Source organism: Triticum aestivum, chromosome 5B (assembly GCF_018294505.1).
Source record: "Triticum aestivum cultivar Chinese Spring chromosome 5B, IWGSC CS RefSeq v2.1, whole genome shotgun sequence".
NCBI classification, from domain to species: Eukaryota; Viridiplantae; Streptophyta; class Magnoliopsida; order Poales; family Poaceae; genus Triticum; species Triticum aestivum.
In genome coordinates, this window is record NC_057807.1 from 535,484,778 (window position 1) to 535,498,191 (window position 13,414).

General features: G+C 45.4%; 1 pseudogene; it reads left to right on the top strand.

Annotated features, from left to right (window-relative positions):
* The first annotated feature begins 5,134 nt into the window (after positions 1-5,134).
* LOC123116802 (protein ACCELERATED CELL DEATH 6-like) lies at positions 5,135-13,117 on the top strand (annotated as a pseudogene).
* Positions 13,118-13,414: the final 297 nt, after the last annotated feature.

Here is a 13,414-nt window from a genome sequence, read left to right on the forward strand (position 1 = left end):
TGGTAAGCAGTATGACTTGTATCGCCCACAACTCACTTGTGTTCTACTCGTGCATATAACATCAACGCATAAAACCTTGGCTCGGATGCCACTGTTGGGGAACGTAGTAATTGCAAAAAATTTCTACACACACGCAAGATCATGGTGATGCATAGCAACGAGAGGGGGAGTGTATCTTCATACCCTTGAAGATCGCTAAGCGGAAGCGTTTATCAACACGGTGGATGTAGTCGTACGTCTTCACGATCCGACCGATCCAAGTACCGAATGCACGGCACCTCCGATTTCTGCACACGTTCAGCTCGATGACGTCCTCGCCTTCTCGATCCAGCAAGACGGGGGAAGTAGTAGATGAGTTCCAGCAGCACGACGGCGTGGTGATGGTGTTGGTGAAGAACAATCTCCGCAGGGCTTCGCCTAAGCACTACGAAAACTATGACGGAGGATCAACTAGAGGGGACGGGGTTGCCGGCACACGGCTTGGTGTTTCTTGATCTCTCTTTGGTGCTAGCCCTGCCCCTCTATTTATATTTTGAGCCTTGGGGTCGAAACTTGGAGTAAAAGCCTCCACAAAGTTGGTTTCACCCGAAAGGCAAGAGTCCTTCTGGACTCCAGGGCCAGACGCTAGGGTTCCCGATGTCTCGACCCAGACGCCAGGGACCCTGGCGTCTGGCCCCTGGACTCCTCATGACTTCCTTTTGCGCTTTCCAAAAACCTTGTGGACTTTCCCCTTTGGCCCAAATAACGTGTTCTCGTACCCAAACATTTTGGGAAACATCCGGAACCCCTTCCGGAGACCAAACAACATTATCCCATATATTAAACTTCATCTCCGGACCATTCCAGAGTTCCTCGTCATGTCCGTGATCTCATCCGGGAAACCGAACAACATTCGATCACCAACATACATAACTCATATAATACTATATCATCAACGAACGTTAAGCGTGCGGACCCTACGGGTTCGAGAACTATGTAGACATGACCGAGACATCTCTCTGGTCAATAACCAATAGCGGAACCTGGATGCCCATATTGGTCCTACATATTCTACGAAGATCTTTATCGGTCAAACCGCATAACAACATACGTTGTCCCTTTGTCATCAGTATGTTACTTGCCCGAGATTCAATCGTCGGTATCTCAATACCTAGTTCAATCTCGTTACCGGCAAGTCTCTTTACTCGTTCCGTAATACATCATCCCGCAACTAACTTATTAGTTGCAATGCTTGCAAGGCTTATAGTGATGTGCATTACCGAGTGGGCCCAGAGATACCTCTCCGACAGTCGGAGTGACAAATCCTAATCTCGAAATACGCCAACCCAACAAGTACCTTCGGAGACACCTGTAGAGCACCTTTGTAATCACCCAGTTACGTTGTGACGTTTGGTAGCACACAAAATGTTCCTCCGGTAAAAGGGAGTTGCATAATCTCATAGTCATAGGAACATGTATAAGTCATGAAGAAAGCAATAGCAACATACTAAACGATCATGTGCTAAGCTAACGAAATGGGTCAAGTCAACCACATCATTCTTCTAATGATGTGATCCCACTGATCGAATGATAACTCATATCCATGGTTAGGAAACTCAACCATCTTTGATCAATTAGCTAGTCAAGTAGAGGCATACTAGTGACACTATGTTTGTCTATGTATTCACACATGTATTATGTTTCCTGGTAATACAATTCTAGCATGAATAATAAACATTTATCATGATATGAGGAAATAAATAATAACTTTATTATTGCCTCTAGGGCATATTTCCTTCAGTAGGAGCTGCACCCTCCAACGTCTCACCTTCATGGGGGGCCCCCAAAGGGGGTTCCTTGATCCCCAAGTCCTTCTAGAAGCCTTTTGGGAAAAGCCCCAAAAGGTGGCTTTCCATAAATATCCCAAAAAGCACTTTCACTATTCATGACGACATTTTTCAGCGTCCGTTCGAACTGAAAATATTTATGTGGGCTTAGAACATTTCCAGTACCCACCAAAATGATTTTGAATGCGTTCTGAAACAATTCCGGTTTAGTGATTTTCATCTGCGAAAAGCATCTAAAGTGGTTCCGGCAGCTCCGGAGCATATGCGGTTATTATCCCGAAAAATTCCAGAAAGCTTCCAGAATGATTCTGGCACCCTCCAAGATTTATCAGGCATGTGCCGAAACCAATTTGACTTAATGGTATCCCCTAAAACAACTTTTCAGTTTCGCCGAAACTCATTCGATGACCTTTTTCTGCGGAACCTTTTCCGGTGTCCGAAACTTTTCCGGTGTCCGAAACTTTTTCGGTGATTTTCTCTCAGACTCCCTGTCTAGTATTCAGCAGATAGATAACCCTTAAGCGTGTGACCCTATAGGTTCGGCGAAGTATAGACATGACCCGAAACCCCTTCCGATCAATGATCAACATCGGAGCCGTGGACACCCATATTGACCCCTATACTCACACAAATGAATATTCGAGTGAACCTCTAGTTGCCGTGTGCTATTCCTGTTGCTTCGGGATATGTTACAAATACCCGAGGTGAGACATGTTGGCATTCCCGTGGATCAACAACTTGTCCACTATGCCAGTTACCTCGTTACCGGTATTTTTCTCTTTTCTCGTCACCGTGTTCCGGCATCCCCATGATCAAATCACAAAGTGTCTGGCCAGATGATGATGGATACCGTAACACCGAGAGGGCCCAGAGATATTTCTCCATCGTCGGAGGAGCAAATCCCAATCTTGAGCTATCAAGTTACTTGACATACTTTTCCATGAACCCGTAAGCCGCCGTAATAGGCACCCATTTACGGATGACATTTAACAGACCCCAAAGTTCATGAAGCAAGCACGAAGAAACTCGATACTCTCATGGTCTAAGGATTCATGCAAAAGTTAACCATCTCTGTATTATTTACCATTAACTTGTGACGAATGACTCTCATAGCATAACATCAAGCTGAGTCGATTCAACACAAATATTCTGTTAACATTGTGCCCTCAAAGTTGCTGGCATAGACATGCCCATGATTGGGAAAATATAATAATCATGCAACACTTGAGCTAGTCTTAGAGGCATTACTAGGAATACATTTTACTATTTATTATTCCACACGTGCACATGGGTTTTCCCCAGAGCCTTTATGGATATACGGGCTCGGGAACCACAACAGTTATAGCATGGAATATAAACATAATTATGAACATGGAGATAAATAATAGTCCCTCCGTTCCTAAATATTTGTCTTTTTAGAGATTTCAATAAGTGACTACATACGGAGTAAAATGAGTGAATCTACACTCTAAAATGTGTCTATATACATTCATATATGGTAGTCCATTTGAAATTCTAAAAAGACAAATATTTAGGAACGGAGGGAGTAGCATTTATTATTGCCTCTATGGCATATCTCCTACAGCCCCATACCCGGCAGGCGTCCTGGATGGGACCTCATGTCTTAAATGTTAGGTTTGGATGCATGATTTTTTTGGTATTAGGCCCAGACTATCAGCATCCCTTCTTCAATTGGATAGGAGCAGCGACATATGTTGCCTAGACGGCGGCTTTAATCTTACTGTTGTATTACTTTGTAAGGTCTTGTATGAACAATTAATAAAGTGACTGCATGCACCGTCCAGATGCAGAGGTTGGGAGTCTTCCTCCTTTTCAAAAAAAAAAATGTAGCCTTGCACATCTCGAGGTCATCATGAAGATAGACCAGTACAAGAGCAGGTTTAGAGCCGGTGTTCATGTGACGGCGACGAGTAAGAAGCCTTCTGAGGAGGACCATTCCCCTGCTGGTACCATCAATCCCCTGCTGCTGTTAATGGCTTGCGTGGGCTCTTGTGCGGAGCTTAATAAGTGAATAACTGAATATCCTTCTCGGGAAGGAAGATGCAAGAAACCGACCAGTGATAAGTTCTACTCAAGAATTTCTTGAGTTGGAAGTGAGAGCCATGCGCAGGCGGCAGGACCCAGGAAAGATTTGCCACGTCTGCTGCTCGTGATGTAGAAGAGGGTATCGGCCACCAGCCTGCTGCTTCGCTTGCAGCTAGAGCACTCCTCAAGGGCGTCACTCCATATTTCAAAATGGTTATCTCATTGAGCTAGCTGGAGATGAGGGAGCCAAAACGATGCTCAGGCCCTTGAGAATGGAAAATACCTGTCACCTTTGTACATAATTCTGCTACTCTGTGTCAAAAAAAGAAAAAACGGTCACGAGACAGCCCTGCACCAGGCTTCTGGTTTGAGGACGGCACAGCTCTTTTTTTTTTTTTGATCAGTGAGGACGGCACAGTTCTGGGTCTACGGAGTTAGCGTTGCTTTCATGCTTTCGTGGGAGAAGAAAATAATAAGGATGATGCTGACGGTTCACCAGAAGAAAAAAATATAGTCAAGCTGCTAATGGGAGCGGACCGCGATATGGCTAATTAAGATCCTATATAAGCCATTGTGGTAAGGCACATCGACGTCTGAGCTTTTTTTTTTTTTGCCGATGACGTCTGAACAAAGTTTGTGTAGCTACATAATGTAGTTTAACCAAATCTACATCACTAGACCTAACATGAACTATATATATACATATCGTATTATATGAAACTGTAGATGTTTATATTTTTTACGATAAGTCTGGTCAAAACTAAAGAAGTTTGACATCTAACAAACCACATGACCCTTGTAAACCGGTCCAAGGGAGTATGACCCCAGGTTGTCATTAACTATTTGGAGGATTGGCTCGGGGACACCGTTAAGATAGCTTAATTAATACATGAGTAGGTTAATAGTCAAAGTTCATGTGGCCTTGCACATCTCGATGACGTCATGAAGATAGATTAATACAAGATTAGATTTAGAGCCCATGGACAGCCATGTGTTTTGAAAAATCCTCCACCAGGTCATCATCAAGCCCGGAACGATTAAGATGAAGACTTAGGACAGAGAGAGAAACTAACTAAAAACATGAGTTGGTTAAACGGAGAAGAGAGAAGACTTCACACTTGTTTTAAGAATGCACCGAGATAGGGGTTGGGAGCAGAACCAACCTCGTACACTGCATCCAACTTCAAACCACAAAGCTCAGGGATATGGAGGGCACCAATGGAGAAGAAGCGGCTAGTTCTCCAAATACTCGGACAGTGGCCATGGACGCCAGGCTGATGGTGGCCACAGACCGTGGCGATGTCAAGAAGTTGAAGGAGGCCTTAAACAAGGAGGATGCCATGGCGATGGTTGTGGTGACGGCGACGAGCAAGAAGCCTTCCTTGGAGGACCAACCCCCTGCTGGTAACGTTATCAATCCCCTGCTGCTAGCATCGGCGCGCGTGGGCTCCTGGGAGGCGCTGAATCTCCTTCTTAAAAGGGAAGACGCAAAAGATCCTCCAATGATGATTCCTACTCAAGAATTTCTTGAGTTTCTAGCCCAGGGAAGAATCGCGGCGTCAGCTGCTCGTGATGTAGAAAAGGGTGTCGTCCACCAGCCTGCTTTACTTGCAGCTGGAGCACTTCTCAAGGGTGTCACTCCTGATGGGGATACCGCACTACACGCCGTCGCCAGCAATGGTGATGACCAGCATTTCTTGAAGTACGCAAGCATCATCTATGACAAGGACATGTGCCTTCTGTTTGAGAAGAACCACAAGGGCGACACACCCTTGCATCTGTTTTTCATCTCATTGATCTAGCTGGGCGTGAGGGTGCCGACACAAAGCTCAGGCTCTTGAGAATGGAAAATGAGCGTCACGAGACAGCGCTGCACCACGCTGTTCAAATTGAGGAAGGTAGAATTATGGGTCACAAGGAGAGAGCATTGCTTGATGCTGCGCACCCTGCCGGAGAAGAAAAGAGTAAGGTTGATGCAGATTGTGCACCAGAAGAAAAGAATATAGTGAAGCTGCTAATGGGCGCTGATCCCCAATTGGCTAATTATCCTTCAGAAGGCATTTCCCCCTTGTACCTAGCCATCTTGCTGGAGAAGAGTACCACTGCGCTGACTCTATACAATATGAGCGGCGGCAATCTCTCCTACTCTGGAGCAGATGGACAAAATGCCTTACATGCTGCTGTTCTTCGAGACAGGGACACAGGTAACCATTATAAATATATGTACCTAATTTCAGAACTTACGTACCCATTAATTATTTTTTACCTACTCTATATGGCGTAGAATATACTCCCTCCGTCCTAAAATAAGTGTCTTGAGCTTAGTACAAATTTGTATTAGAGCTAATACAAAGTTGAGACACTTATTTTGGGACGGAGAGAGTACAATTATGTAGACTAATACTTTACGTATACCCAATTTAATTCACTTCCTAATCACATTTTTATCTATATATTCTTTGACTGGCTTTAATTAAGCTACATCGTTGCTCACGTATAAATTAGCACAGTGCACCGTGCAATTCCACTAGATACCTCTTTAGTGTGTTTAACTGAACCTGTCGTTTATATATGTTATTTTAGGTTAGTATACATAATTGCAGATGATATCATACATTGGTCGGCAACATCTTTGATGTACACGATTTTTTAAAATAAATTCATAATCTTAACTCGGTATAGTTTTTTTTTTTTAGAAAAGGAGGATGACCCCCGGCCTCTGCATCTGGGAGATGCATACGGCCACTTTATTGATTATTCCCGAGGACCTTACAAAGTATTACAACAATATGCCTGAATCCGCCATCTTGGCAACATATGCCACTACTCCTATCCATATGATGAAGGGGTGTTACCTAGGCCACATACCCGGTCTACTCACCTAAGCCTATCATCAAAAGCCAGAAGCCCCAGCCGAGCCACATACCGGGTCTGGGGCATAAACTAGTCTGGCGCACTCACATGTGTCGTCGCCGCCATCTTTCACAGGTCCGTCTTCAGAGCAGATATTGAGGCTTCTACCTTGTCAGGCCACTCCGTCATCGACGCCACCTTGACGCCAGACAACTACCTCCACCTGCGCGAGTCCATCCCCGCGCATCGGGCACCGAGTCTCCACTGCACCACGCAGCTGAGATTCGCCGTCATCAATGTGAAGGATGAAGTACCGCTCCACCAATAAGGCACCCGCTGGTCCCTCGATCCCGTGTACGCCTCCAAGAATGACGCCCCCAAGGAGGAAACGACACCAACGCGTCGCCGTCATCCGATCAACTGATCTAGGGTTTCCCCCGGAGGTAGCGGATAGAGGTCTAGAGCTTCTCCACGGCGATGCCTTCAAGAAGGTAATGACACCACCGGGTGCCACCAACGCCGGTCTTGGCAACAAGCCGAGCACAAGGTTTTCACCCGGATCCGCTCGAAGAACCTCCATCACGTATTGTGCACACGGGTCGCCGCCGATCTGAGCCGCCGCACATCGAGCAAGCCGCACCGGGCAGATCGGATCTGTCCGGAGGGCAAACCACGCATGGCGCCAACCCAACCACCAGGACCTCCATGCCGTCACCGCCGATCCGAGGACAGATGGTCCGTCACTGCAGATCCGGCCGCCACCGCCGAACGCAGCCAAGGCCGCTGCCCGACGCAGGGCCGGCCACCGCAACCGCCACCACCACCGCCCTAGGACGAGGCCGCCGCCGCGCTGCCGCCGGTCAAGGCAGGCCCGCCACGCCACGGAGGCCAGATCGGCCGTGCCACCTCACGCCGCGGAGCTCCGCACCGTCCCCATGGCGCGGGAGAGAGGAAAGGCCCCCGCCACCGCCGTCAGCCCCCGGGCAAAGGCCGGCGGCGTCCTTCGGCGGCAACGGAGGGAGGGATGGAAAGACGGGGAGCCCCCGGCGGCTAGGGTTGGGATCCCGCCCGAGTTGCCCGAGGCGAGGGCGACGCGGGGGGCCCCGTATTGTTCTCTTCTAAAAATGGGGAGATTTTCACTTCCCGGCCTCTGCACCAACTAAGGATGCATACGGCTATTTTAGTATGAGTACCAAGATATTTCTTTCATTTGCAGCGTATTTTACACCACACAACAAGCTTGATCTTCAATAAACGGGGGAAAACCCCTGTGCATCACCTGTCAATTCTGGGAATTGAACTTGGTATAGAATGGTATGGCTAAATATAATTTAACGGATGATGCTCAAATATATATGTATCAAATGATTATGAATAAAAAGTAAATCATATTTCTTTCATTTGCAGCGTATTTTACACATTTCAAAACAAAGGATTTGTTGTAGTGATAATTATAGGGAAGATATTTCCACTTGTTTGACAGATTATAATCATTGAATTTATATAGGAGATTTCATTTGATTCTGTTTTTTCCATCCTCTCATTTTTCTCACTTTTATCTTTTTTCTCAACTTTACCCACTCCTTATTGTTTGTTCTTTTGGTCTTCAACAACTATATGCTTGTACTAAATGAGCTACATGAATGCACCGATGATATACATGCTTTACACAAGAATAGTTCTCCTTTTCTTTTCTCTCAGCTGAGGTATTGTTTGTTGGACTTGATTATCATTTATCTGATAATCTCTCCAAGTATGTTATGATAAGTTGGTCTTCTTTGATTCCAATGATAAATCCGTGTCTAAACCTTTGTAGTGTTGCATCCATGAACATCCTGTTATGATGCCACCGCTCAAATTGCAGGTTATGGTAGCACGATCTCTAACCAAATTACGTTTGACCTTCTAAGCAGTAGTGCGAAATTAGTTTCTACTACTAGTTTAAAGGCCCAAACATTTGTCAACCCAACACAACATATATTGTCATGACATAGGCAGCCCAGCCCATCCTCCATTTTTTCTGTAGATTCGCCACTGCTTCTAAGAGAGTGGTACTCGATAGAGCCAACTCGTATGGCATTCAATAGTGTGCCTTGGGAGAGCTACACACAGGCTCATGATACGGAGTCATAAGAGCATCTACAGCCGGATTTGGCTAATCCGGCTCACTATACGACCGCGAACGCGCCCGGGCATGCTTGCGGACGCACTCGGGCTGGCCCTCATATTTCGTTCCTGGAATTTACATTTCTCAAATTCGGACTCTCAAATCCATGCACATCGATCATACAAGCTAATGTCGCACGTACGTACACAAATGTTGGTCAAGTGCCGAGCATAAATAGTGTTTACATAAAATTTATGGATCCACATGTGCTCTTTGGTTGTCACTATTGGTCCACATGTGCTCCACAAGATCATTGAGCAGCTGTGTGTGCACCTGATGATCTACAAGATACTGATGCATCTGCAGAAAGTTCATAAGCTGAGTTGCATCTTGATTTTTCGAGATTTCAAATTGTTCTTCAGGTGCTTCAAAATCATTGGTTTGGGCTACACCATCACCCTCATCCTCGACAACCATATCGTGCAAAATAACATAACATGTCATCAGCTGCCACAAAGTTTCTGATCCCCCCATCATTGTAGCGCTACGCACAATTCCCCAACGAGCTTGAAGCATACCAAATGCCCTCTCCACATCATTCCTAGCCGCTTCCTGCATTGTTGCAAAGGGGCTCTGTTTATTGCCATGTAGTTCTGATATGGTCTTCACAATCGACGCCCACTGAGGATAGATGCCATTGGCAAGATAGTATCCCATGTTGTACTCTCGGTCGTTGACGGTGTAGTTGCACAGAGTTGATTCCCCATTGTAGAGTCTCCTAAACACCGGAGTTCTTTGAAGCATGTTGATGTCGTTATGGGAACCCGACATTCCAAAGAAAGCATGTCAAATCCATAAGTCACGTGAGCCACCGCTTCTAGTATGATCGTGACCTCTTTGGCGGGACCTTGATACATTTCCTGCAAACTTTTGGGGCAGTTCTTCCATTGCCAATTCATGCAATCAATTGAGCCGAGCATTCCTGGAAACCCCCTTGCCTCTCCAATAGCCAATAACTGCTCCGTGTCCTGCACATTGTTTCTATGAGATACTCAGGTCCAAACACCTCCACCACAGCACAGGCAAACTTGACAGTAGTCTTCAGGCAGGTGCTCTCCCCCATCAGGACCATCTCACCAACAACATCTGCGGCAGTACCAAGTGCAACCATCCTTAGAGCAGCCGTGCACTTTTTGCTTGGCAGAGAAAGAGAGTTGTCCGCAACAATCCCTTGTGAGCATGAAGTAGTAATCGTTTGCCTTCACAGACCGTCCACAATGCGTAGAAACAATGGTTTCCGCATGCAAAAATAGTGACGAAACCATGGATCATCCGGGAATGTAGGATTGGGAGCAAAGTAGTCTCTGTACAGTAGCTTTGCTCCAGCCACCCTATGCCGGTTGATCACTCTTCTCCCTTCGATTGAAACCTTGAAATCGAGAAGATGCTCCACTTGCCGGTCCATTTTCTCTTGCATGCTCATGACCATGATCATGTCCACCTCGTCCGAATCCGAGGAATCAAAGAACTCATCTTGAATCATTTGATCAACCTCCGTCGGTCAATACTCCCCGCCTGACGAAGCATCGGAATCCGTTGTTTTCCCTAACGAAATCACACAAAAATCTGGTCAGACAATGTGTCAAACACATCAAGCGCAAGGCGGAGCCAGAGAGTTGTCGGACGTACCTCGGTCGCGTCCGGGCCGGCGAAGACGTCCCCCGCGGCAACGACGACGACGACAGGACTGCTCTGCGGAGCTGGCGGCGCAGAGGCTACGGATGGCTGCGGAGCACGCGCGTCGGCGGAGCTGCGAGGCGGACGACGCGGAGGAGGAAGAAGAGAGCAGATAGCAAATAGCAAAATGGATCCGGAAGTTCGGGGTGGATTTGGTGCAAAGGTTAGCGGTGGGATCGCGTCGTCATGTCCAACATGGCGGGTGTGCCCGGGTGCCCCCATATGGGCCTCATATTTGGGCTGGATATGGAGGTGCTGGTTAGCCCGGATGTTTGAGGCTTGTTTAAGGAGTCCGTCTGGGTCAAAAAATCATGACCGGTGAATGGCTGGGCCGGCCGCCTGGGCGTATGAGGCAGGTTTGAGAGACCCGGATGTAGATGCTCTAACTAGGGATGACATGGGATGATTGAGGGAAATATGCCCATGCCAGCAGCAAACATCTAATGTGAAGTCACTATATAGGTAAAATTATGTCTAACATAGCTTTTCACGGAACTACTTAACTTTTTGTGAGGTTTTGACGCTGTAAAAGATATCAATAAATATGAAATAAATGTTGGAACTTCGCACCAATATTATAAGATGATCCAACAGAGGGCGATTGTGAAAATATGTATTTACATGCCCTCAGCAAAAAACAATCATTTTAACGGAGCGATATATTGACTTGCTTTTTGCGGAAAAGAGGGTTGAAACCCTTGGCCTCTGCATAATCTATGCACACAACCTGTGTACATCAATAGTAGGCTTTACCCACTAATCCCCATGTAAAGATACATGTTGATAGATTTGCATGTCATTGAACACATGTTAGTTACAGTCCGCTTTAGAAAGTAAAAAAGTACGATACACAATTTTAAAAATCATTATTTCTAGAGTCAAGGTCAAAACCTAAACCTTTGAAAATATGACCATTATGGAAATTTTGAGCATGTTTCTCTATTTTTCTTTTATATTGTATTTTTACTATACAATTGATTGATAGATACATAGATATAATCATCTCTACACTTGACGATGTTGTTGCCTTATATGTAGATACATGATTAAATAAAGGCCTTGTATGAAATGCTACTGAGATTAAGAAATTTCTACATGAGTTGCAGCCCTTTTTATTCACTAAGTATATTGTTTGCAGTGATGATAGAGTTCCTTATTCACTGGAACAAGGGCCTTACTGCACAAGTGGACAAAGATGGGAATACACCACTTCATTTTGCTTCATCACTATTTTATTGGACTGGCTCGTATCTGCGTCTTGCGCTCCTCCGCAGACCCCCTTGGTGTGTTTTTGTATGGTTTCCCTGGAAATCTACACAGACACTCCAGAAGGTATTCAAAGCGAACCCCACAGTAGTGTATCAAGCAGACAAGAACGGGTCTTTTCCCATACATGTGGCTGCCTCTGTAGGTGCCAAAGATGCCATACAGTTTTTCTATGACGAGCGTCCAGACAGTGTTGGATTGCGTGATGCTAAAGGAAGGACCTTCCTTCATGTTGCTGTCAAGAAAAGAAGACTGAGCATAGTCTTCTATGTACGCCGGACTCGATCTTTAGCTTGGATTCTGAATATGCAAGACAACGATGGGAATACTGCACTGCACTTAGCTATCCAGACTCGGAGCTTTAGGATGTTTTGTGCTCTACTTGGGAATCGGAAGGTGGAGTTGAATCTAATAAATAACCATGGGGAAACTCCCTGTGATATATCTAGAAGTAAGATTCCATGCGGAATGAATTATAGACAGGCAATATACTTTTTTTTAATATATTTTCAAGCTAGTTCACCCCTTGAATATACTCATATGTTACAGACCGTTTACATTTCAGAACCCCGAGAATAAAATATTTGATGCCTTGTTGTCTGTTGGGGCAAACCATGGTGCCCTTCGCTGGGATAAAACTGAGGAAATGTATAGCCCGCGTCAAAAGCCAGAGGACAAGGTCAAGGAATCAGAGTGGCTGAAAGATGCAACCCAAACGCTTATGGTTGCTTCAGTCTTAATAGCAACAGTGGCGTTCACCGCAAACTTTGCTCTTCCTGGAGGTTACAGAGCCGATGATCATAAAAATGGTGGCACGCCAACACTTGCTGGGAGTTTTGTTTTTGATGCATTCATGATGGCCACAACATTAGCTTTCATCTGCTCCTCAATAGCCACCGTTGGTTTCGCGTATGCCGGAACTCCCATGGTTAACTTGATCGCCCGCAGAGTCTACTTTGGCCTATCTGCACGTTTCATGTCGAGTTCAGTCACATGCATGTCTATCGCTTTTGCACTGGGGGTGTATATGGTGCTTGCACCAATTGCTCGTGATACCGCTATTGCTGTTTGTGTTATTACTCCTGCCGTGTTGCTAAGTGCAAATATGGAGGCTATTTTGAAATTGGTTATTCTTGCACTACCGTTATGCATTAGGAAAGGGCTATTCCTAGGAATGGTACAGCTACTAAAGTTATATGTGGTCAAACTAATCGCTGCACTTTGGCCATTCATATTAACCTTTGGTTGGGCCGCGTTGGCAAGGATCCACCGCCATCGCTAACTCATATGCATGGGCTTGTCCAGAACTGGTGTTATGGAAGTATTTGATTCAATTCCTCTGGCTTGTAAATTTTATTCTGTAGGATTTATTTTTTAAAATTAATTTGTAAGATTGATTGAAATATGTAAAACATAATCATTGTAAAAATGTATTCTGTTTTGCAAATCTACAGTAAGATTATTCAGCTGCACAATTCCATTGTTCAGTAAAAACTGTATGCCACATCTACACTAAGAAAGTCTGAAGACTTGCTATTTGAAGAACTGAACTGAAAATTAGAACTGATGTGCGTGGCCA